At 49.2% G+C, this 24,704-nt stretch overlaps 1 protein-coding gene and 1 long non-coding RNA gene across 2 annotated transcripts in view; one reads left to right on the forward strand and one right to left on the reverse strand.

The window, feature by feature from the left end:
* Positions 1-24,704, reverse strand: part of asrgl1 (asparaginase and isoaspartyl peptidase 1) — a 540,016-nt gene that overhangs the window by 81,207 nt on the left and 434,105 nt on the right. The gene's annotated exons all lie outside the window — the stretch shown is intronic.
* On the forward strand, positions 13,641-23,416 carry LOC140411617 (uncharacterized). The gene is made up of 2 exons (XR_011940900.1): positions 13,641-13,753; positions 22,200-23,416. It is a non-coding gene; the product is annotated as an uncharacterized lncRNA (long non-coding RNA).

The raw sequence follows: 24,704 nt of genomic DNA on the forward strand, positions 1-24,704 counted from the left end.
AATTTGAAGCTGGGTGGGGAGGAAGTGCTTTTTATCCCTGGTAAGTAGTTTTTCAATTTTTCTGTTTCTTTTCATTGGTATATTTATTTATTTTTTCTTCGTTGTTTATTTATTTAATTTGGGGGGGGGGAATTGTAATTGTTGAAGTTAACCGAAGGTTTAAGACATGGCAGGAGATCTCAGACCCGTGTCATGCGCCTCGTGTGCGATGTGGGAGCTCAGGGACACATCCACTGTCCCTGGCTCCTTCACGTGCAAGAAGTGTGTCCAGTGGCAGCTCCTGTTAGACCGCTTGATGGCTCTGGAGCTGCGGATGGACTCACTTTGGAGCATCCGCGATGCTGAGGACGTCGTGGATAGCACGTTTAGCGAGTTGGTCACACCGCAGGTGAAAGGTACTGAAGGAGATAGAAAATGGGTGACCAAAAGACAGAGCAAGAGTAGGAAGGAAGTGCAGGTGTCCTCTGCGGTCATCTCCCTGCAAAACAGATATACTGCTTTGGATACTGTTGAGGGAGATGGCTCACCAGGGGGAGGCAGCAGCAGCCAGGTTCATGGCACCATGGCTGGCTCTGCTGCGTAGCTGGGCAGTAAGAAGAATGGCAGGGCTATAGTGATAGGGGACTCAATTGTAAGGGGAATAGACAGGCGGTTCTGCGGACGCAATCAAGACTCCAGGATGGTATGTTGCCTCCCTGGTGCAAGGGTCAAGGATATCTCGGAGCGGCTGCAGGACATTCTGGGGGGGGGGGTGAACAGCCAGCTGTCGTGGTGCACATAGGCACCAACGATATAGGTAAAAAAGGGGACGAGGTCCTACAAGCTGAATTTAGGGAGTTAGGAGTTAAACTAAAAAGTAGGACCTCAAAGGTAGTAATCTCAGGATTGCTACCAGTGCCACGAGCTAGTCAGAGTAGGAATGTCAGGATAGAGAGGATGAATGCGTGGCTCGAGAGATGGTGCAAGAGGGAGGGATTCAAATTCCTGGGCCATTGGAACCGGTTCTGGGGGAGGTGCGACCAGTACAAACCGGAAGGTCTGCACCTGGGCAGGACTGGAACCGATGTCCTGGGGGGGGGGGGGGGGGGGTTTGCTAGAGCTGTTGGGGAGAGTTTAAACTAATGTGGCAGGGGGATGGGAACCGATGCAGGAAGTTGGAAGGTAGTAAAACAGGGACAGAAATAAAAGGCAGTAAGGGGGAAAGTGTAAGGCAGAGAAGCCATAGTCAAAAATCAAAAAGGGCGACAGTACAAGGTACAGTGCCTGAGGGGATCTCAGTGAATAGGACCAGGAATACTAAAAGAAATAAAACGGGAAGTGACAACATGAATGGTAAGCGACGCGGCAGGTTGTTACATGAAGATATGGGTTCAACGACAAGGAAAATTAGGAGAAAGGTTAAGAGGAAATATAACTTAGGAGAGGTTACTGATCGAGGTGTTAAGATTCAGAATAGAGGTAAAAAAAAACAACATAAGTGTACTTTACCTGAATGCTCGTAGTATTCGGAATAAGGTAAATGAGTTGATGGCGCAAATCATCGTGAATGACTATGATTTAGTGGCCATTACTGAAACATGGTTAAAGGATGGTCACGACTGGGAGTTAAATATCCAAGGTCATCAAACTATTCGGAAGGACAGAGTGGATGGTAAGGGAGGTGGTGTAGCTCTGTTATTTAAGGATGACATCCGGGCAACAGTATATAATGGAACCTACAAGGGAACAAGCGGTCCTAGATCTGATCCTGTGTAATGAGACAGGATTGATTCAGGATCTCATAGTTAGGGATCCTCTCGGAAGGAGCGATCACAATATGGTGGAATTTAAAATACAGACGGAGGGTGAGATGGTAAAATCAAGCACTAGTGTTTTGTGCTTAAACAAAGGAGATTACAATGGGATGAGAGAAGTAGTAGCTAAGGTAGACTGGGAGCAAAGACTTTATAGTGAAACAGTGGAGAACCTTCCAAGTGATTCTTCACAGTGCTCAGCAAAGGTTTATACCAATAAAAAGGAAGGACGGTAAAAAGAGGGAAATCGACCGTGGATATCTAAGGAAATAAGGGAGAGTATCAAATTGAAGGAAAAAACATACAAAGTAGCAAAGATCAGTGGGAGACTAGAGGACTGGGAAATCTTTAGGCGGCAACAGAAAGCTACTAAAAAAGCTATAAAGAAGAGTAAGATAGATTATGAGAGTAAACTTGCTCAGAATATAAAAACAGATAGCAAAAGTTTCTACAAATACATAAAACACTGGGGCTGGTTCAGCACACTGGGCTAAATCGCTGGCTTTTAAAGCAGACCAAGGCAGGCCAGCAGCACGGTTCAATTCCCGTACCAGCCTCCCCGAACAGGCGGTGGACTGTGGCAACTAGGGGCTTTTCACAGTAACTTCATTTGAAGCCTACTTGTGACAATAAGCGATTTTCATTTCACTAATTTCAACAAAAAAGAGTGGCTAAGGTAAATATTGGTCCTTTAGAGGATGAGAAGGGAGATTTAATAATGGGAGATGAGGAAATGGCTGAGGAACTGAACAGGTTTTTCGGGTCGGTCTTCACAGTGGAAGACACAAATAACATGCCAGTGACTGATGGAAATGAGGCTATGACAGGTGAGGACCTTGAGAGAATTGATATCACCAAGGAGGTAGTGATGGGCAAGCTAATGGGGCTAAAGGTAGACAAGTCTCCTGGACCTGATGGAATGCATCCCAGAGTGCTAAATGAGATGGCTAGGGAAATTGCAAATGCACTAGTGATAATTTACCAAAATTCACGAGACTCTGGGGTGGTCCAGGCGGATTGGAAATTAGCAAACGTGACACCACTGTTTAAAAAAGGAGGTAGGCAGAAAGTGGGTAATTAGAGGCCAGTGAGCTTAACTTCGGTAGTAGGGAAGATGCTGGAATCTATCATCAAGGAAGAAATAGCGAGGCATCTGGATGGAAATTGTCCCATTGGACAAACGCAGCATGGGTTCATAAAGGGCAGGTCGTGCCTAACTAATTTAGTGGAATTTTGTGAGGAGATTACCAGTACGGTAGATAACGGGGAGCCAATGGATGTGGTATATCTGGATTTCCAGAAAGCCTTTGACAAGATGCCACACAAAAGGTTACTGCATACGATAAAGATGCATGGCATTAAGCATGGATAGAGGATTGGTTAATTAATAGAAAGCAAAGAGTGGGGATTAATGGGTGTTTCTCTGGTTGGCAATCAGTAGCTAGTGGTGTCCCTCAGGGATCAGTGTTGGGCCCACAACTGTTCACAATTTACATAGATGATTTGGAGTTGGGGACCAAGGGCAATGTGTCCAACTTTGCAGACGACACTAAGATAAGTGGTAAAGCAAAAAGTGCAGAAGATACTGGAAGTCTGCAGAGGAATTTGGATAAGCTAAGTGAATGGGCTAGGGTCTGGCAGATGGAATACAATGTTGACAAATGTGAGGTTATCCATTTTGGTAGGAATAACAACAAAAGGGATTATTATTTATGATAAAATGATTATGATAATGATAAAATATTAAAACATGCTGCTGTGCAGAGAGACCTGGGTGTGCTCGTGCATGAGTCGCAAAAGGTTGGTTTACAGGTGCAACAGGTGATTAAGAAGGCAAATGGAATTTTGTCCTTCATTGCTAGAGGGATGGAGTTTAAGACTAGGGAGGTTCTGCTGCAATTGTATAAGGTGTTAGTGAGGCCACACCTGGAGTATTGTGTTCAGTTTTGGTCTCCTTACTTGAGAAAGGAAGTACTGGCACTGGAGGGTGTGCAGAGGAGATTCACTAGGTTAATCACAGAGCTGAAGGGGTTGGATTACGAGGAGAGGTTGAGAAGACTGGGACTGTACTCTTTGGAATTTAGAAGGATGAGGGGGGATCTTATAGTAACATATAAGATTATGAAGGGAATAGATAGGATAGATACGGGCAGGTTGTTTCCACTGGTGGGTGAAAGCAGAACTAGGGGGCATAGCCTCAAAATAAGGGGAAGTAGATTTAGGACTGAGTTTAGGAAGAACTTCTTCACCCAAAGGGTTGTGAATCTATGGAATTCCTTGTCCAGTGAAGCAGTAGAGGCTCCTTCATTAAATGTTTTTAATATAAAGATAGATAGTTTTTTGAAGAATAAAGGGATTAAGGGTTATGGTGTTCAGGCCGGAAAGTGGAGCTGAGTCCACAAAAGATCAGCCATGATCTCATTGAATGGTGGAGCAGGCTCGAGGGGCCAGATGGCCTATTCCTGCTCCTAGTTCTTCTGTTACATTACGGTAAAATGCCCACACATTTCTGGCCGATAATCTACAATATGCAGGGACCCCACGAGTCCCAGATAATAGCAGCCCAACACCACACTGGACACTTTATCCCAAAGTCACTACACCCACGAGTAGGCAGTAAGACACAGGATTCCCAAACCACAGGGGATACTTTAAAAATGTATGTCGACGGTTCGTCCACAATCAAAAATGGAGTTAGAATTGCTGGTTGTGGAATTTATGTGGAAGACGCGCAGGGACGCCCACTAGAAGAGATCTCTTTAAAATTGCCCGGCCACCTAGGTTCACAAGCAGCAGAACTCGCAGCCATAGCCTAAATAATTCAGCACCCAGACTCTTTTCCAATCCCCACAGACATACACACAGACAACTGTATGTGTGCAACCGTTTAACAGAATTCCTGCCCCTGTGGGAATCTCGAGGTTTTGTTTCAGCCGATGGAAAGCCCTACCCTCTACCCCATTGTTAAAGCACATTCTCAAGACAGCCTCAGATTGCACATACTGTATCATTAAAGTAAGAAGCCATCATCACTCCTCCCTACCTGATAATGTAAAGGCAGACGCCCTAGCTAAAGCAAGATCATGCCATGGCCACTTCTGGCAGCCACCCGAAAGCGAACCGATACACTCAGTCCAGGTTTCCCAGGCCAATATTGAGGATCCCAAGCCCAAGAAGCAGACGGCACCCTCACACAGGTTTTAGACGGCACCTTCCCAGCTCCCTATGATAAATGGAAGGACGCACCGACTGTACAGGGCGGCATAGTTTTAAAAAACGGAATTTATGTGGTCCCCACCCAGGACAGAAGCCAGCTCATTTACCAATTTCATGACGGACATCAGGGGATAGACAATACCATTGTCCATTTAAGACCTTTGTGTTGGTGGCCCAATTTAAAAAGCGATGGAACCCATTATGTCAAGAATTGCCTTATCTGTGCTCAGAACAATCCTGAACGTTACTCAAAGAAAGGACAATTACGTCACACCCGACCTGTTAATGGCCCTTGGACAAATTTGCAAATCGATTACATTGGCCCCCTTCCCCCTTGCAGAAACGGTTTCAAGTACGTGTTGGTTGTAATTGACACCTTTACTAAATGGGTAGAAGAATTTCCCTCACGGACAAACACAGCAAAGGCCACTGCTAAGATTTTGACCCAACAGATATTCACACACTGGGGTCTCCCCCGGAGCATCGAGGCAGACCAAGGTTCCCACTTCACCGGCAGAGTCATGCAAAATGTTTTAACAATTTTTGGGATCAGGCAGAAATTCCATACAGCATATCACCCCCAATCCAGTGGCATTGTCGAGAGAATGAAGAGGAAGAAGGAGGCCTATGTGAAGATGAGGTGTGAAGTTTCAGTTGGGGTGATGGATAGTTACAAGGTAGCGAGGAAGGATCTAAAGAGAGAGCTAAGACGAGCAAGGAGGGGACATGAGAAGTATTTGGCAGGTAGGATCAAGGAAAACCCAAAAGCTTTCTATAGGTATGTCAGGAATAAGCGAATGTCTAGGGAAAGAGTAGGACCAGTCAAGGACAGGGATGGGAAGTTGTGTGTGGAGTCTGAAGAGATAGGAGAGATACTAAATGAATATTTTTCGTCAGTATTCACTCAGGAAAAAGATAATGTTGTGGAGGAGAATGCTGAGACCCAGGCTATTAGAATAGATGGCATTGAGGTACGTAGGGAAGAGGTGTTGGCAATTCTGGACAGGCTGAAAATAGATAAGTCCCCGGGGCCTGATGGGATTTATCCTAGGATTCTCTGGGAGGCCAGGGAAGAGATTGCTGGACCTTTGGCTTTGATTTTTATGTCATCATTGGCTACAGGAATAGTGCCAGAGGACTGGAGGATAGCAAATGTGGTCCCTTTGTTCAAAAAGGGGAGCAGAGACAACCCCGGCAACTATAGACCGGTGAGCCTCACGTCTGTAGTGGGTAAAGTCTTGGAGGGGATTATAAGAGACAAGATTTATAATCATCTAGATAGGAATAATATGATCAGGGATAGTCAGCATGGCTTTGTGAAGGGTAGGTCATGCCTCACAAACCTTATCGAGTTCTTTGAGAAGGTGATTGAACAGGTAGACGAGGGTAGAGCAGTTGATGTGGTGTATATGGATTTCAGTAAAGTGTTTGATAAGGTTCCCCACGGTAGGCTATTGCAGAAAATACGGAGGCTGGGGATTGAGGGAGATTTAGAGATGTGGATCAGAAATTGGCTAGCTGAAAGAAGACAGAGGGTGGTGGTTGATGGGAAATGTTCAGAATGGAGTTCAGTTACAAGTGGCGTACCACAAGGATCTGTTCTGGGGCCGTTGCGGTTTGTCATTTTTATCAATGACCTAGAGGAAGGCGCAGAAGGGTGGGTGAGTAAATTTGCAGACGATACTAAAGTCGGTGGTGTTGTCGACAGTGTGGAAGGATGTAGCAGGTTACAGAGGGATATAGATAAGCTGCAGAGCTGGGCTGAGAGGTGGCAAATGGAGTTTAATGCAGAGAAGTGTGAGGTGATTCACTTTGGAAGGAATAACAGGAATGCGGAATATTTGGCTAATAGTAAAGTTCTTGGAAGTGTGGATGAGCAGAGGGATCTAGGTGTCCATGTACATAGATCCCTGAAAGTTGCCACCCAGGTTGATAGGGTTGTGAAGAAGGCCTATGGAGTGTTGGCCTTTATTGGTAGAGGGACTGAGTTCTGGAGTCAGGAGGTCATGTCGCAGCTGTACAAAACTCTGGTACGGCCGCATTTGGAGTATTGCGTACAGTTCTGGTCACCGCATTACAGGAAGGATGTGGAGGCTTTGGAGCGGGTGCAGAGGAGATTTACCAGGATGTTGCCTGGTATGGAGGGAAAATCTCTTGAGGAAAGGCTGATGGACTTGAGGTTGTTTTTGTTGGAGAGAAGAAGGTTAAGAGGAGACTTAATAGAGGAATACAAAATGATCACGGGGTTGGATAGGGTGGACAGTGAGAGCCTTCTACCGCGGATGGAAATGGCTGGCACGAGGGGACATAACTTTAAACTGAGGGGTAATAGATATAGGACAGAGGTCAGAGGTAGGTTCTTTATGCAAAGAGTAGTGAGGCCGTGGAATGCCCTACCTGCAACAGTAGTGATCTCGCCAACATTGAGGGCATTTAAAAGTTTATTGGATAAACACATGGATGATAATGGCATAGTGTAGGTTAGATGGCTTTTGTTTTGGTGCAACACCGTGGGCCGAAGGGCCTGTACTGCGCTGTATCGTTCTATGTTCTATGTTCTAATGAATCGAACTTTAAAAGCGACCATTAGGAAGATGGTGCAACAGAACAATACCACGTGGGACACGGTCCTCCCATTTGCTCTCATGTTTATTTGGAACACCGTTTACAGTTCCACAGGTTTCACCCCCCACACTCATGACCGGACGGCCCATGTAGGGTATTGAATATTTATTAGGCCTCGATCTGGCAAGCCCGACAGTACCTGCCCTCACCCATGAAAAAGCAGTCCAACAGGTTACAGATAACATTAAAGTGGCATAACTCGCTGCAGCTGTCCGATTAGGCGCTAGAAAGAAGCAGAGTAAAGCCTGATTTGACAAAACCGTCCACCCCGTACACAGTCAGTCAGCAAGTAATGGTTTAACTTTACAATCCCAGTTCTTCCGCTCCCCCAAATTAGCAGGACACTACTCCATTTCTGACAAAATGAGCCCCTCCATGTACAAGATAACGTACCCCAACGGTAAAACTGATTGGTCCCACAACAACCAACTCGGAGTCTACGGATCACAATGTAGCCACACTCTGGCAATAGGAGGCGATTACACCCCGCCCATCGACAACCTAGTCCGACCCCTACGCCAACCCTCCCCAGCCATGTCGGCATTTATCTCTTGTCTACACCCACAGACCCGAACTTGTCTCCGCCCACAGGTACAGACATTCACCTCGTCATCCGCGCCCCCGGAACCACGACTTAGATATCTTTGACCCCCTATATGCCCTCCCCCAGCCACCGCCACATCCACCGCCCGACAACGATAACTTGCCCTCCACTCCCACTGCCTCTACACCTCACAACAAACAAGCCCCTCTTTGGCACCGCGACAACTCTTGCAGACTAGTAAGACATGACGATTCAGACCATCCGATGGACCACATGGCCAAGGCACAGAAACGGCAGACACGAGTCTGGTAACCGGGAGATGGTGATGATTCAGATACTGACTCTCGTTTCGGTAACGCTTTTACAACACGGTTTGGTACAGAACCCCGAGGTGTCCAGATGATGAGAAAGAGACACCGCCTAAGTATTAAGGTGTCCAAAGTTCTGATGGAGCCTGCCTGCTTATTTTCCTTCTTCTTCTTCTACTACATGGTTTTAATTCATGTCACACGACACAGAATTACTCTTCTGATTCCAGGGTAAGATGCCCAATGTCAGTTAAAGACACACGTTTGTTGGGAAACAGATCACTGTTCTCCCAGTCTTTATGACAGGTTTCCACATACCTACAAACTCTTCCCATCCACCCTCAAGAGGATGAGAAGGGAGATTTAATAATGAGAGATGAGGAAATGGCTGAGGAACTGAACAGGTTTTTTGGGTCGGTCTTCACAATGGAAGACACAAATAACATGCCAGTGACTGATAGAAATGAGGCTATGGAGACTTCCGGGTGCGGCTATGCAGAATAGGTTGCATATTCGGTCGCTCCCGCTTGGAATGGACCTTTGGTCTCTTTTGTAGGGCCCCCACAGCATTTGTTTGACATTTCCCGGTGTGGCAGGAAGACTGCAACATTCCCCTGACAGTGTCCCCCAGGAATGTTATGTCTTTTGGCTACCAGACCCTTCAGAAACAGTAAAAGATTTGGCTGCAACAGGATAAACAGGGCCTCTTCCAGCATGCAGGCGGGGGAAGGGCAAGCTTAAAGCTGCAAACTGACCGGAGGGCCTTTATCAAAGTTGAATTCTAACAGCAGAGGGAACAACTGTGAAAAGATCTCACCAAGGCCACTGAAGAAGCGGGTTGCGGTGGCGGCCATGGAGGAGTAGGTCGCGCATTCGGCAACTCCCGTCTGGAACGGACTCTTAGACCTGTTTCAGGTGTTTCCACAGACATTTTGGGGCAGATTGGTGAAGCGAACACTGCCAAAAGGATTCCCTCACGAGACTTCCGGTTGCGGCTATGCGGAGCTAAGTCGCACATTCGGCGGCTCCCGCAAAAACGGACTTTTGGGCTCTTTTCTGGCCCCCCCCAAGGGCACTTTTTCGACGTTTCCCGGTGTGGGAAGGAGTTAATAATAGCTCCCCGTCAGTATATGGCTTTAACTAGGAGCGGGGTGACAAAAAAGGTGGTGGTGGACCAGAAGAAGGGAGGGAGGGAGGACAAAATGGCGGCGGGCAGAGACGAGGCAGCGTGGAGGCAGTGGGCAGAGGAGCAACAGGAGGGTATCCAGCGCTGCCTCAGAGAGATTAAAACGGACCTGCTAGAGCCGATGAAGGCTTCTATTGATAAGCTGCTGGAGACACAGACGGCCCAGGGGGTGGCGATCCGAGAGGCACAACAAAAGATCTCTGACAATGAGGACGAGATCTTAGTCCTGGCGGTAAAGGTGGAGGCACACGAGGCGCTCCACAAGAAATGGCAGGAGCGGTTCGAGGAGATGGAGAATCGGTCGAGGCGGAAGAATCTGCGGATTCTGGGCCTCCCGGAGGGGCTGTGGACGTGAGGGCCTATGTGGTCACCATGTTAAACTCACTGATGGGAGCGGGGTCCTTCCAGGGGCCCCTGGAGCTGGAAGGGGCCCATAGAGTGTTGGCGAGGAGGCCCAAGGCTAACGAGCCTCCGCGGGCGGTGCTGGTGCAGTTCCATCGCTTCGTCGATCGGGAGTGTGTGCTCAGGTGGGCCAAGAAGGAGAGGAGCAGCAGGTGGGAGAACGCGGAGGTTCGGATATATCAGGACTGGAGTGCGGAGGTGGCGAAGAGGAGGGCCGGGTACAATCGAGCGAAGGCGGTGCTGCACAGGAGGGGGGTGAAGTTTGGCATGTTGCAGCCGGCGCGACTGTGGGTTACCTACAAGGACCGGCACCATTATTTTGAGTCTCCGGAGGAGGCGCGGGCCTTTGTTCAGGCCGAGAAGCTGGACACAGACTGAGGGTCGGGATGGGCGATTGGGGACTGTGGTGGACATGTTATGCATATTTTTGGTTTGGTGGGGGGGTGGGGGGGCCTTTGCATTGTTTTGGGTTTCTTTTTCTCTGTGTTTTTCTCTTTCGGGTTGGGGAGGGTGGATGGGGCGGGTTGGGCACTGTTTTGGTTGGTGGCGGGGCCTGGTAGGTGGAGAGCGCGGGATTTTATTCCCGCGCCGAAGACTGGGGGGGGCGGGGGGGGGGGGGGCGGGGCGGGGAAGCGAGGATTGTTTCCCGCGCTTAGAAAGGAGGGGGAGAGCCTGTGAATGGGGAGCGGAGGGTGTGCCACACAATGGGAGGAGTCGAAGGGGAGGTGGGAGTAGCCGGGGTCAGCAGGACTCAGCTGACTTGCGGAAGTGCAATGGGGGGAGTAAACCAGCTAGGATGGGTCCTAGCCCGGGGGGGGGGAATCAAGTTGCTGCTGCCAAGATCAAGGAGGAGCTGGAGCGAGTGGGGTGGGTCGAGACGGGGGTATGCCGCTGTGGGGAACGGGCCGGGTGTGGGGTGCGGGCGTGTGGCTGGCCAAGGAGGGGGTCATGGCTAGTCGGCAGGGGAGGGGGGCGGGTAGCCCCCTGATCCGGCTGATAACCTGGAATGTAAGGGGACTGAATGGGCCGGTTAAGCGGGCCCGCGTGTTCGCGCACCTGAAGGGGCTCAAGGCGGATGTGGTTATGCTCCAGGAGACACACGTGAAGGTGGCAGACCAGGTAAGACTGAGGAGAGGGTGGGTAGGTCAGGTGTTTAATTCGGGGCTAGATGCCAAAAATCGAGGGGTGGCGATCTTGGTGGGAAAGAAGGTGTTATTCGAGGCGTCGAGCATTGTGGCAGATAATGGCGGTAGGTACATAATGGTAAGTGATAAGTTGCAGGGAGAGAGGGTGGTACTGGTCAATGTGTATGCTCCGAACTGGGATGATGCGGGTTTCATGCGGCGTATGTTGGGTCGGATCCCAGACTTGGAAGTGGGGGGCCTGATAATGGGGGGAGACTTTAACACGGTGTTGGATCCGGCACTGGATCGCTCCAGGTCTAGGATGGGTAGGAAGCCGGCGGCGGCTAGAGTGTTGAGGGGATTTATGGACCAAATGGGAGGGGTGGACCCTTGGAGATTTGCAAGGCCGGGGGCTAGGGAATTTTCATTCTTCTCACATGTCCATCAGGCTTATTCTCGAATCGACTTTTTCATTTTGAGTAGGGCGCTGATAGCGAGAGTAGAGGATACAGAGTATTCGGCAATAGCCATTTCGGACCACGTCCCGCATTGGGTGGACTTGGAGGTGGGGGAGCAGAGGGACCAGCGCCCGCTGTGGTGCTTGGAGGTGGGGCTGTTGGCGGACGAGGAGGTGAGCGAGCGGATCCGAGGAAGTATAGAGAGGTACTTGGAGACCAACGACAACGGGGAGGTCCGAGTGGGGATGGTATGGGAGGCACTGAAGGCGGTGGTGAGGGGAGAGCTGATCTCCATCAGGGCCCACAAGGAGCGGAGGGCGAGGGAGAGGCTGCTGGGGGAGATGGTGAGGGTAGACAGGAGGTATGCGGAAGAACCTGAGGAAGGATTGTTGAGGAAGAGGCGCAGCCTCCAGGCCGAATTCGACCTGGTGACCACCAGGAAGGCGGAGGTGCAGTGGAGGAAGGCCCAGGGGGCGGTCTACAAGTATGGGGAAAAGGCAAGCCGGATGCTGGCGCATCAGTTTCGGAAGCGGGACGCAGCTAGGGAGATCGGGGGAGTTAACGACAGGGGAGGGAGCGTGGTGCGGAGTGGGGTTGTCATCAATGGGGTCTTCAGGGACTTCTACGAGGAATTGTACCGATCCGAGCCCCCACGGGAGGAGGGAGGGATGGGCCGTTTCCTGGACCAATTGAGGTTTCCAAAGGTGGAAGAGGGACTGGTGGCGGGACTGGGGGCCCCGATTGGGCTGGAGGAGCTGATCAAAGGGATAGGAAGCTTGCAGGTGGGGAAGGCACCGGGGCCAGGCGGTTTCCCGGTCGAGTTCTCTAAAAAATATATGGACCTGTTGGGCCCGCTGTTAGTTAGGACCTTCAATGAGGCAAGGGAGGGGGGGGCTTTACCCCCGACGATGTCCCGGGCACTGATCTCCTTGATCCTGAAGCGGGGCAAAGATCCCTTGCAATGTGGGTCTTACAGACCGATTTCCTTGCTAAATGTAGATGCCAAGGTGCTGGCGAAGGTCTTAGCCACGAGGATTGAGGATTGTGTGCCGCAGATCATCCATGAAGACCAGGCGGGGTTTGTGAAGGGGAGACAGTTGAACGCGAATGTGCGGAGGCTTTTGAACGTTATCATGATGCCGGCGAGGGAGGGGGAGGCGGAGATAGTGGTGGCGATGGACGCTGAGAAAGCCTTCGATAGGGTAGAGTGGGGGTACCTGTGGGAGGTGCTGAAGAGGTTCGGGTTTGGGGAGGGGTTTTTCAGGTGGGTTAGGCTCTTGTATGAGGTCCCGATGGCGAGTGTGGCCACAAATAGGAGGAGGTCAGAGTACTTTCGGTTGCACCGAGGGACGAGACAGGGGTGTCCCCTGTCCCCCTTGCTCTTCGCACTGGCGATTGAACCCCTGGCTATGGCACTGAGAGAGTCGAGGAACTGGAGGGGGTTGGTGCGGGGTGGGGAGGAGCATAGGGTGTCGCTTTATGCGGACGACCTGCTGCTGTATGTGGCGGACCCGGTGGGAGGAATGCCAGAGGTAATGAGGATCCTTAGGGAATTTGGGGACTTTTCGGGGTACAAGCTGGGTTGCTGGGAGGTAAGTCAACCTTTAAAAGCACTTGTCTTTGCAGGGGCAGGCCAGTCGATTTCGGCGTGAGAACAGCTGGTGAGTCAGTTTCAGCGGGAGCATTGCGGAAGGAGGTTGCTGGGAGGTAAGTCAACCTTTAAAAGCACTTGTCTTTGCAGGGGCAGGCCAGTCGATTTCGGCGTGAGAACAGCTGGTGAGTCAGTTTCAGTGGGAGCATTGCGGAAGGAGGTTGCTGGGAGGTAAGTCAACCTTTAAAAGCACTTGTCTTTGCAGGGGCAGGCCAGTCGATTTCGGCGGGAGTGGAGCTGGCTGGTTAGTCAATTTCAGCAGGAGCTGAGAATTTTTCTTTTTTTTTTAATTAGTTTTTTAGGCGGGAACAGGAAGTCGACCCGCGGACGTCTGGGAAGACCCTCACCAATAAATTCTGGAGGAGAGGAAACCCGAGACACTACACGTGTAGTGTCTCCCACCCACCCTCCTCCTCTAACCTAATAATAAAACCCATTGGTCAGAGGTAAGTACCATATTTTATTATATTATTATTATTTTTTATAAAAAATTAATTTAGTTGTTAGCCAGATCTTGGTAGAAAGTTAGAGGAATGGCAGGGAAGGGAGTGCAATGTTCCTCCTGCAGGATGTTTGAGGTGAGGGATGCAGTTAGTGTCCCTGCTGATTTTACCTGCAGGAAGTGCTGCCATCTCCAGCTCCTCCAAGACCGAGTTAGGGAACTGGAGCTGGAGTTGGAAGAACTTCGGATCATTCGGGAGGCAGAAGGGGTCATAGATAGCAGCTTCAGGGAATTAGTTACACCAAAGATTGGAGATAGGTGGGTAACTGTAAGAGGGACTGGGAAAAAGCAGTCAGTGCAGGGATGGAAGCTCAGAACTAGAACAAACAGAGTTGTTATCTCTGGGTTGTTGCCCATGCCACGTGATAGTGAGATGAGGAATAGGGAGAGAGAGCATTTAAACACGTGGCTACAGGGATGGTGCAGGCGGGAGGGATTCAGATTTTTGGATAACTGGGGCTCTTTCTGGGGAAGGTGGGACCTCTACAGACAGGATGGTCTACATCTGAACCTGAGGGGCACAAATATCCTGGGGGGGAGATTTGTTAGTGCTCTTTGGGGGGGTTTAAACTAATGCAGCAGGGGCATGGGAACCTGGATTGTAGTTTTAGGGTAAGGGAGAATGAGAGTATAGAGGTCAGGAGCACAGATTTGACGTCGCAGGAGGGGGCCAGTGTTCAGGTAGGTGGTTTGAAGTGTGTCTACTTCAATGCCAGGAGTATACGAAACAAGGTCGGGGAACTGGCAGCATGGGTTGGTACCTGGGACTTCGATGTTGTGGCCATTTCGGAGACATGGGACAGGAATGGATGTTGCAGGTTCCGGGGTTTAGGTGTTTTAGTAAGCTCAGAGAAGGAGGCAAAAGAGGGGGAGGTGTGGCGCTGCTAGTCAAGAGCAGTATTACGGTGGCGGAGAGGATGCTAGATGGGGACTCATCTTCCGAGGTAGTATGGGCTGAGGTTAGAAACATGAAAGGAGAGGTCACCCTGTTGGGAGTTTTTTTATAGGCCTCCTAATAGTTCTAGGGATGTAGAGGAAAGGATGGCGAAGATGATTCTGGATATGAGCGAAAGTAACAGGGTAGTTATTATGGGAGACTTTAACTTTCCAAATATTGACTGGAAAGGATATAGTTCGAGTACAATAGATGGGTCGTTTTTTTGTACAGTGTGTGCAGGAGGGTTTCCTGAAACAATATGTTGACAGGCCAACAAGAGGCGAGGCCACGTTGGATTTGGTTTTGGGTAATGAACCAGGCCAGGTGTTGGATTTGGAGGTAGGAGAGCACTTTGGGGACAGTGACCACAATTCGGTGACGTTTACATTAATGATGGAAAGGGATAAGTATACACCGCAGGGCAAGAGTTATAGCTGGGGGAAGGGCAATTATGATGCCATTAGACGTGACTTGGGGGGGATAAGGTGGAGAAGTAGGCTGCAAGTGTTGGGCACACTGGATAAGTGGGGCTTGTTCAAGGATCAGCTACTGCGTGTTCTTGATAAGTATGTATCGGTCAGACAGGGAGGAAGGCGTCGAGCGAGGGAACCGTGGTTTACCAAGGAAGTGGAATCTCTTGTTAAGAGGAAGAAGGAGGCCTATGTGAAGATGAAGTGTGAAGTTTCGGTTGGGGCGATGGATAGTTACAAGGTAGCGAGGAAGGATCTAAAGAGAGAGCTAAGACGAGCAAGGAGGGGACATGAGAAGTATTTGGCAGGAAGGATCAAGGAAAACCCAAAAGCTTTCTATAGGTATGTCAGGAATAAGCGAATGACGAGGGAAGGAGTAGGACCAGTCAAGGACAGGGATGGGAAATTGTGTGTGGAGTCTGAAGAGATAGGCGAGATACTAAATGAATATTTTTCGTCAGTATTCACTCAGGAAAAAGATAATGTTGTGGAGGAGAATGCTGAGCCCCAGGCTAATAGAATAGATGGCATTGAGGTACGTAGGGAAGAGGTGTTGGCAATTCTGGACAGGCTGAAAATAGATAAGTCCCTGGGACCTGATGGGATTTATCCTAGGATTCTCTGGGAGGCCAGGGAAGAGATTGCTGGACCTTTGGCTTTGATTTTTATGTCATCATTGGCTACAGGAATAGTGCCAGAGGACTGGAGGACAGCAAATGTGGTCCCTTTGTTCAAAAAGGGGAGCAGAGACAACCCCGGCAACTATAGACCGGTGAGCCTCACGTCTGTAGTGGGTAAAGTCTTGGAGGGGATTATAAGAGACAAGATTTATAATCATCTAGATAGGAATAATATGATCAGGGATAGTCAGCATGGCTTTGTGAAGGGTAGGTCATGCCTCACAAACCTTATTGAGTTCTTTGAGAAGGTGACTGAACAGGCAGACGAGGGTAGAGCAGTTCATGTGGTGTATATGGATTTCAGCAAAGCGTTTGATAAGGTTCCCCACGGTAGTCTATTGCAGAAAATACGGAGGCTGGGGATTGAGGGTGATTTAGAGATGTGGATCAGAAATTGGCTAGCTGAAAGAAGACAGAGGGTGGTGGTTGATGGGAAATGTTCAGAATGGAGTACAGTCACAAGTGGAGTACCACAAGGATCTGTTCTGGGGCCGTTGCTGTTTGTCATTTTTATCAATGACCTAGAGGAAGGCGCAGAAGGGTGGGTGAGTAAATTTGCAGACGATACTAAAGTCGGTGGTGTTGTCGATAGTGTGGAAGGATGTAGCAGGTTACAGAGGGATATAGATAAGCTGCAGAGCTGGGCTGAGAGGTGGCAAATGGAGTTTAATGTAGAGAAGTGTGAGGTGATTCACTTTGGAAGGAATAACAGGAATGCGGAATATTTGGCTAATGGTAAAGTTCTTGAAAGTGTGGATGAGCAGAGGGATCTAGGTGTCCATGTACATAGATCCCTGAAAGTTGCCACCCAGGTTGATAGGGTTGTGAAGAAGGCCTATGGAGTGTTGGCCTTTATTGGTAGAGGGATTGAGTTCCGGAGTCGGGAGGTCATGTTGCAGCTGTACAAAACTCTGGTACGGCCGCATTTGGAGTATTGCGTACAGTTCTGGTCACCGCATTATAGGAAGGACGTGGAGGCTTTGGAGCGGGTGCAGAGGAGATTCACCAGGATGTTGCCTGGTATGGAGGGAAAATCTTATGAGGAAAGGCTGATGGACTTGAGGTTGTTTTCGTTGGAGAGAAGAAGGTTAAGAGGAGACTTAATAGAGGCATACAAAATAATCAGGGGGTTGGATAGGGGGGACAGTGAGAGCCTTCTCCCGCGGATGGATATGGCTGGCACGAGGGGACATAACTTTAAACTGAGGGGTAATAGATATAGGACAGAGGTCAGAGGTAGGTTCTTTACGCAAAGAGTAGTGAGGCCGTGGAATGCCCCACCTGCTACAGTAGTGAACTCACCAACATTGAGGGCATTTAAAAGTTTATTGGATAAACATATGGATGATAATGGCATAGTGTAGGTTAGATGGCTTTTGTTTCGGTGCAACATCGTGGGCCGAAGGGCCTGTACTGCGCTGTATTGTTCTATGTTCTATAAGCTCAATATGCGGAAGAGCGAGCTGTTCGTAGTTCAGCTAGGGGACCAGGAGAGGGGGATTGGCGAGCTCCCACTAAAAAGGGCGGAGAGGAGTTTCAGATATTTGGGGATCCAGTTGGCCAGGAGCTGGGGGGCCCTGCATAGGCTTAACTTTACAAGGCTGGTGGAGCAAATGGAGGAGGAGTTCAAGAGGTGGGACGCGCTGCCGCTGTCCCTGGCAGGTAGGGTGCAGTCAATCAAAATGACGGTGCTCCCAAGGATTTCGTTCCTGTTCCAGTGCCTCCCTGTGAAGGCTTTTTTCAGGCGGGTTATACAATGGGGTTTGTTTGGGCGCGAGGGACTCCGAGGGTGAGAAGGGTGTTCCTAGAGCGGAGTAGAGATAGGGGGGGGGGCTGGCGCTGCCCAACCTCTGTGGGTACTACTGGGCCGCCAATGCGACAATGGTGCGCAAGTGGGTGATGGAGGGGGAGGGGGCTGCATGGAAGAGGCTGGAGACGGCGTCCTGTGTGGGTACGAGTCTGGGGGCGCTGGCAACGGCGCCGCTGCCGCTCCCTCCAAGGAGGTATACCACGAGCCCGGTGGTGGTGGCGGCCCTCAAAATTTGGGGGCAGTGGAGGCGGCATAGGGGGGGAAGTTAGGGCCTCGCGTGGACCCCATTACGGGGGAACCACCGGTTCGCCCCAGGAAGAACAGGTGGAGGGTTTTCGGGGTGGCACAGGGCAGGGATACGAAAGTTGGGGGACCTGTTTGTGGACGGGAGGTTCGCGAGCTTGGGTGAGCTGTAGGAGAAGTACGGGCTCCCCCTGGGGAACACCTTCAGGTACTTACAGGTTAGGGCGTTTGCCAGACGGCAGGTGGTGGAATTCCCACGGCTACTGCCACACACAGTACAGGACAGGGTGCTCTCGGGGGGGGGGGGGGGGGGGGGAGAAGATCTCGGAAACTTACCAGGTGGTGCAGGAGGAGGAGGAGGCCTCGGTGGTGGAGTTGAAAGGTAAGTGGGAGGAGGAGTTGGGAGAGGAGATCGAAAAGGGGACGTGGGCAGATGCCCTAGGGAGGGTGAACTCTTCCTCTTCATGCGCGAGGCTCAGCCTCATACAGTTTAAGGTGCTGCACAGGGCACACATGACAGGGACAAGGATGAGCAGGTTCCTTGGGGGTGAGGACAGCTGTATGAGGCGCTCAGGGAGCCCAGCAAATCACACCCATATGTTCTGGGCATGCCCAGCGCTGGAGGAATTTTGGAAGGGCGTAGCGAGGACGATGTCGAGGGTTGTCGGATCCAGGGTCAAACCGGGCTGGGGGCTCGCAATATTTGGGGTGGCAGAGGAGCCGGGAGTGCAGGAGGCGAAAGAGGCCGGAATTCTGGCCTTTGCATCCCTGGTAGCCCGGCGAAGGATTCTCCTTCAGTGGAAAGATGCGAGGCCCCCAAGCGTGGAATCCTGGATCAGCGATATGGCAGGGTTCATTAAATTGGAGAGGGTGAAATTCGCCTTGAGAGGGTCGGTACGAGGGTTCTTTAGGCGGTGGCAACCGTTCTTAGACTTTCTGGCAGAACGATAGACATTGGTCAATGGCAGCAGCGGTTGGGGGGGGGGGGGGGGGGGTTTACTTTATTTTTGTTCATGTTATTTACACTGTAAGGGTCTGAGGGGGTGTATACACCTGTTGTCTTAAGTCGGGGTGTTAATGTTAATTTATTATTTAGGTACCGCGGGGGGGGGGGGGGTTTGGGGGGTTGCTTTTTTAGATTGTGTTTTGTACTTAACCCTGTTGGGTTCTTTTTTCTTTCTCATTTTGTTATTGATATTTTATGAAAACCTTTAATAAAAATTATTTTTAAAAAAAGAAATGAGGCTATGACAGGTGAGGACCTGGAGAGGATTGTTATCACTAAGGAGGTAGTGATGAGCAAGCTCATGGGGCTAAAGGTAGATAAGTCTCCTGGCCCTGATGGAATGCATCCCAGAGTGCTAAAAGAGATGGCTAGGGAAATTTCAAATGCACTAGTGATAATTTACCAAAATTCACTAGTCTCTGGGGTGGTCCCGGCGGATTGGAAATTAGCAAACATGACACTACTGTTTAAAAAAGGAGGTAGGCAGAAAGCGGGTAATTATAGGCCAGTGAGCTTAACTTCGGTAGTAGGGAAGATGCTGGAATCTATCATCAAGGAAGAAAGATCGAGGCACCTGGATGGAAATTGTCCCATTGACAGACGCAGCATGGGTTCATAAAGGGCAGGTCGTGCTTATCTAAATTTAGTGGAATTTTGAGAGGACATTACCAGTGCGGCAGATACCAGGGAGCCAATGGATGTGGTATATCTGGATTTCAAAAAGCCTTTGACAAGGTGCCACACAAAAGGTGCTGCATAAGATAAAGGTGCATGGCATTGAGGGGAAAGTAGTAGCATGGATAGAGGATTGGTTAATTAATAGGAAGCAAAGAGCGGGGAATAATGGGTGTTTCTCTGGTTGGCAATCAGTAGCTAGTGGTGTCCCTCAGGGATCAGTGTTGGGCCCACAACTGTTCACAATTTACATAGATGATTTGGAGTTGGGGACCAAGGGCAATGTGTCCAACTTTGCAGACGACACTAAGATAAGTGGTAAAGCAAAAAGTGCAGAAGATACTGGAAGTCTGCAGAGGAATTTGGATAAGCTAAATGAATGGGCTAGGGTCTGGCAGATGGAATACAATGTTGACAAATGTGAGGTTATCCATTTTGGTAGGAATAACAACAAAAGGGATTATTATTTAAATGATAAAATATTAAAACATGCTGCTGTGCAGAGAGACCTGGGTGTGCTAGTGCATGAGTCGCAAAAAGTTGGTTTACAGGTGCAACAGGTGATTAAGAAGGCAAATGGAATTTTGTCCTTCATTGCTAGAGGGATGGTGTTTAAGACTAGGGAGGTTATGCTGCAATTGTATAAGGTGTTAGTGAGGCCACACCTGGAGTATTGTGTTCAGTTTTGGTCTCCTTACTTGAGAAAGTACGTACTGGCGCTGGAGGGTGTGCAGAGGAGATTCACTAGGTTAATCCCAGAGCTGAAGGGGTTGGATTACGACAAGAGGTTGAGTAGACTGGGACTGTACTCGTTGGAATTTAGAAGGATGAAGGGGGATCTTATAGAAACATATAAAATTATGAAGGGAATAGATAGGATAGATGCGGGCAGGTTGTTTCCACTGGCGGGTGAAAGCAGAACTGGGGGGCATAGCCTCAAAATAAGGGGAAGTAGATTTAGGACTAAGTTCAGGAGGAACTTCTTCACCCAAAGGGTTGTGAATCTATGGAATTCTTTGTCCAGTGTAGTAGTAGAGGCTCTTTCATTAAATGTTTTTAAGATAAAGATAGATAGTTTTTTGAAGAATAAAGGGATTAAGGGTTATGGTGTTCGGGCCGGAAAGTGGAGCTGAGTCCACAAAAGATCAGCCATGATCTCATTGAATGGCGGAGCAGGCTCGAGGAGCCAGATGGCCCGCTCCTGCTCCTAGTTCTTATGTTCTTATGTACACTCACAGACCCAAACTTGTCTCCACCCACAGGGACAGACATTCACCTCGTCACCCCAGTCCCCGACTTAGATATCTTTGACCCCCTATATGCCCTTCCCCAGACACCGCCACATCCACCGCCCGACCACGATAACGTGCCCTCCACTCCCACCGCCTCTACACCTCACAACAAACAAGCCCCTCTTTGGCACCGCGACAACTCTTGCAGACTGGTCAGGCACGACGATTCGGACCATCAGACGGCCCACGCGGACAAGGCACAGTAACGGCAGACACGAGTCTGGCAACCGGGAGATGGTGATGATTCAGATACTGACTCTCGTTTCAGTGACGCTTTTACAACACTGTTTGGTACAGAACCCGGAGGTGTCCAGATGATGAGAAAGAGACACCGCCTAAGTATTAAGGTGTCCAAAGTTCTGATGGAGCCTGTCTGCTTTTTTTTCCTTCTTCTACTACATGGTTTTAATTCATGTCGCAAGACACAGAATTACTCTTCTGATTCCAGGGTAAGATGCCCAATGTCAGTTAAAGGCACACATTTGTTGGGAAACAGATCACTGTTCTCCCAGTCTTTATGACAGGTTTCCACGTAACTACAAACTCTTCCCGTCCACCCAGGTCGGGAATCATGGCACTGATCCCTGCCCTACCTGAGGACCCCAAATTCTTCCAGTCAGTTAAGCTTGGGTAGTGGAGTAACGGCACTAACCCCCGCCCTATCCGGGGATTCCACTCATTCTTCTCCCGCAGCAGCCCACACGCACCTCATGTTCCCTTCACTTCATATGCTCTGGAATGGTTCTCTACACTCTGCATTGCCTGTGGCAAGCCCTTAGTTTCACCTTCTCTACTCTCTCTTTGGTTGTGGTATAAAGAATGTATTTTGCCACGTTCCATACGATCACCCCTTCTTCCCTTTACCTGGTCGTTCCCCACATGCTATTTACACATATGACACAATTGGTCGCTGCTCACTGCTGTTATACACGCTGCTATACGCGAACTACCTCTGAGCTTTGTGACGAAACTCTATAAAACTGGCCGCCCTGAAATTCGACTGGTTACGATAAGCCTCAACCACCACTGGTTGTAAGTAAAGAAAAGACTGGTGGAAGAAATTGTCCGCCCACTCCCCGCATCGACCACAAGCTGCGAGAGTCTCTGTACTTTAAAAACTTGCATTTCTTGTCTCTCAAAATGGTATTTCCCCCCCCAAAAAATGAGGGAGTCACGCATGGTGACAATCATAACGGGTAATTGGAGTAAGGAGAGAAACACTAATAAAACAAGATATTAACCAAAGATAATAACAGATACTATGCTTGCATCCCCAGGATTACACGGAAAACAGAAAACACAGGATGAAGCAAGGACTGCTGACATGCGTTTGGATCATCGCTGGACTTCTGCAACTGGGCGCACAACAAACTTTTGTTACAAACCCCACACCAGCCCCGAACACTACCAACCAACAGGCCACCACCAGCACGGACATTACACCACACACAAAGACAGACATCAAAACCCCCACCTGGTACGAAAACATTGCCAAATGGAACACCCTTTCGTACATAGTAGAGGCCCTTCTAGTAATTGCAATAATCTAGTGTCATTCAGACACTCCGATTCCGTAAATGGCGAGCAAAAGCCTCCCGCTCCCCGATATATACAGTCCGAGCCCCCTTCTTTGGAATTCAATAAAATTGAACTCATGTAACAATCGCTGCTAAAGATAAACCATGTACCCCTTTAACTTTATTAGGATTAAGTCGAAATGTGATGCTGCTGTTTTAAATTTTGTACTGTATACAAGTTCTTTGATATTCACCAGTGTAGCCACCTGCTTAAAATGGAGAACCGCAAAGGCTGAAGGGAAATTCAGCCAACAGGCAAAGACTAGCAGGTGCACAAATCATGTATATTGAAACCTGCAAAACAACCAGACAGCACTGAAACCAGCAGCCATCTGCATAGTAATGCAGCAGCCATCTGCATGGTAATGAGCGATTTCCAAGGCACAATGGCAACAGTTAAGGTGAATAAAGCCAAGCCAGACTCCTCGGCGCCAGCAGGAGCCAAGACAAAGGAAGGCCAACTGACACTTGGGGACCGCCCAGCGATCAGGGACCGCTCCAGCATTGGAGAAATCGATCCAAGTGATCGCAAAGTAGTCCAATCATTTGGAACCAGGTATGGGGTGCGCCCCGAAGGGACTATAAAGTAAAGCCTCCAAGTTCAAATCGTCCTTCTTTGGCAGGGTCACTCAGCAACTTGAATCAACCCGTGAGAGTGACCTGTCTCAGCTGCCGCCAACCAAGTAAGTCTCAAGTCAACACTCGCTACGGGATAGGCGCTCCTAGCTACAAGTCCATACCAGCTTTTAAATCCTGCAGACTCAGGACCTGAACGAAAAGCCATTTGTTCCACTGACCTGGTGGGCCAGTCCGAAGCTAAGTATAGGCCTTTTAGTGATAGGAATAGCCTAGAAAGTAGAGTTTATGCATGAGTAGTGATTTACTGTGTATAATAAATGTGTTTTGATTTGAATCTTACTAATTGGTGTGTTGAGTTATTGATCATTACTTGAACCTCGTGGCGGTATCATAAAGATACCTGGCGACTCTAGAGCAAAGGTTAAACAAACAGAGCAAATTACGATTTAAGAGCCAACCAAAAGTTAGCAACACCAGCAGCATGAGAGTAGCTTAGATAGCATTAGCTAGAGATCAACTGTGCAGGCAAATTAAATATTATAGTGACGTAAATTATAATAACCGTTAGAGATTAATTAATTTATGAATGTACTAATGATTAGGTAAATGTCCCAAACCATAAGATAGAGTAGAGTAGAACCTTGCCTTGACCAAGGGTGACCGGGCCACCAAGGATGAACAGGGATCAATAGTGTGATCCACCACGCTTCGCGTTCAGGATCAAAAGGACGGATTGTAGCCATCAAAGATGGCCACCTGCAAAGGACCATGGGAATTATAGCCAACCCAGTACTCAGACAGATACACAGCCTATGTGTATCTAAAACACAGGCAACCAGTCCTGACCGAAACCCCCGCTCGTTTATATTTTAATGGCCCATTTTCCCAGGACAATAGAACTCCAATCAAGCAACCGGTACAGTCACAGACTGACCAGCGCCACTCCCCTTACTCAGAAAGCACAACTGCCAAGGTCAATGACCGCTAAGGACCCGCCCAGCCACCAAGGCACCCGCCCCTTTATTGGCCGAAATCGAAGACAGTGATCAGAGGCCTGTCGAACTATTGGGCCCAAGGTTAAGGACCGCCCCAAAGAACGCAAAATCCCAGAGGGATGAAAGAGGACACAGCCATGTGTTCTGTCTCTTTTGGATCCGGCCTGTGCCAACCCAATTACAGCAGGAACAGCCAGCTAAGTTCAAGACCAACGATCGCTACCTGACGGATGAGCCCAGCAGAGACAGAGCCACTTTCTTCGAACCAGCCAAGTGAAATCCAGATGGGCAGAATGGCTTCCTTCTGCACTGTAGGAATTCTATAATTAAATGATTCCCCAACCAGTGGAACAAGGTCCACCCCACCCCTGCTCCACTCTGATACCAGCGGCCATATCTAACTTCAATTCTTGTTATTGAATTCACTGAAAATATAAGTCGAGGTAGGATTTGGATCGAAACATTAGTCAAATCAACCAGGATTGCGGACGGGTGAAGATGGTGTAAGCAGAGTCAGTTGTGGAGATGGGTTTGGGAGCAAAGCTGGGGATGCTGTGCTCCAGAGCAGGCCCATGTATCTCAGTGTAAATACCAGTATACACCCAGGCAATCAACCTGTCAGACTATCAGT

Source organism: Scyliorhinus torazame, chromosome 4, assembly GCF_047496885.1.
Source record: "Scyliorhinus torazame isolate Kashiwa2021f chromosome 4, sScyTor2.1, whole genome shotgun sequence".
NCBI lineage: Eukaryota > Metazoa > Chordata > Chondrichthyes > Carcharhiniformes > Scyliorhinidae > Scyliorhinus > Scyliorhinus torazame.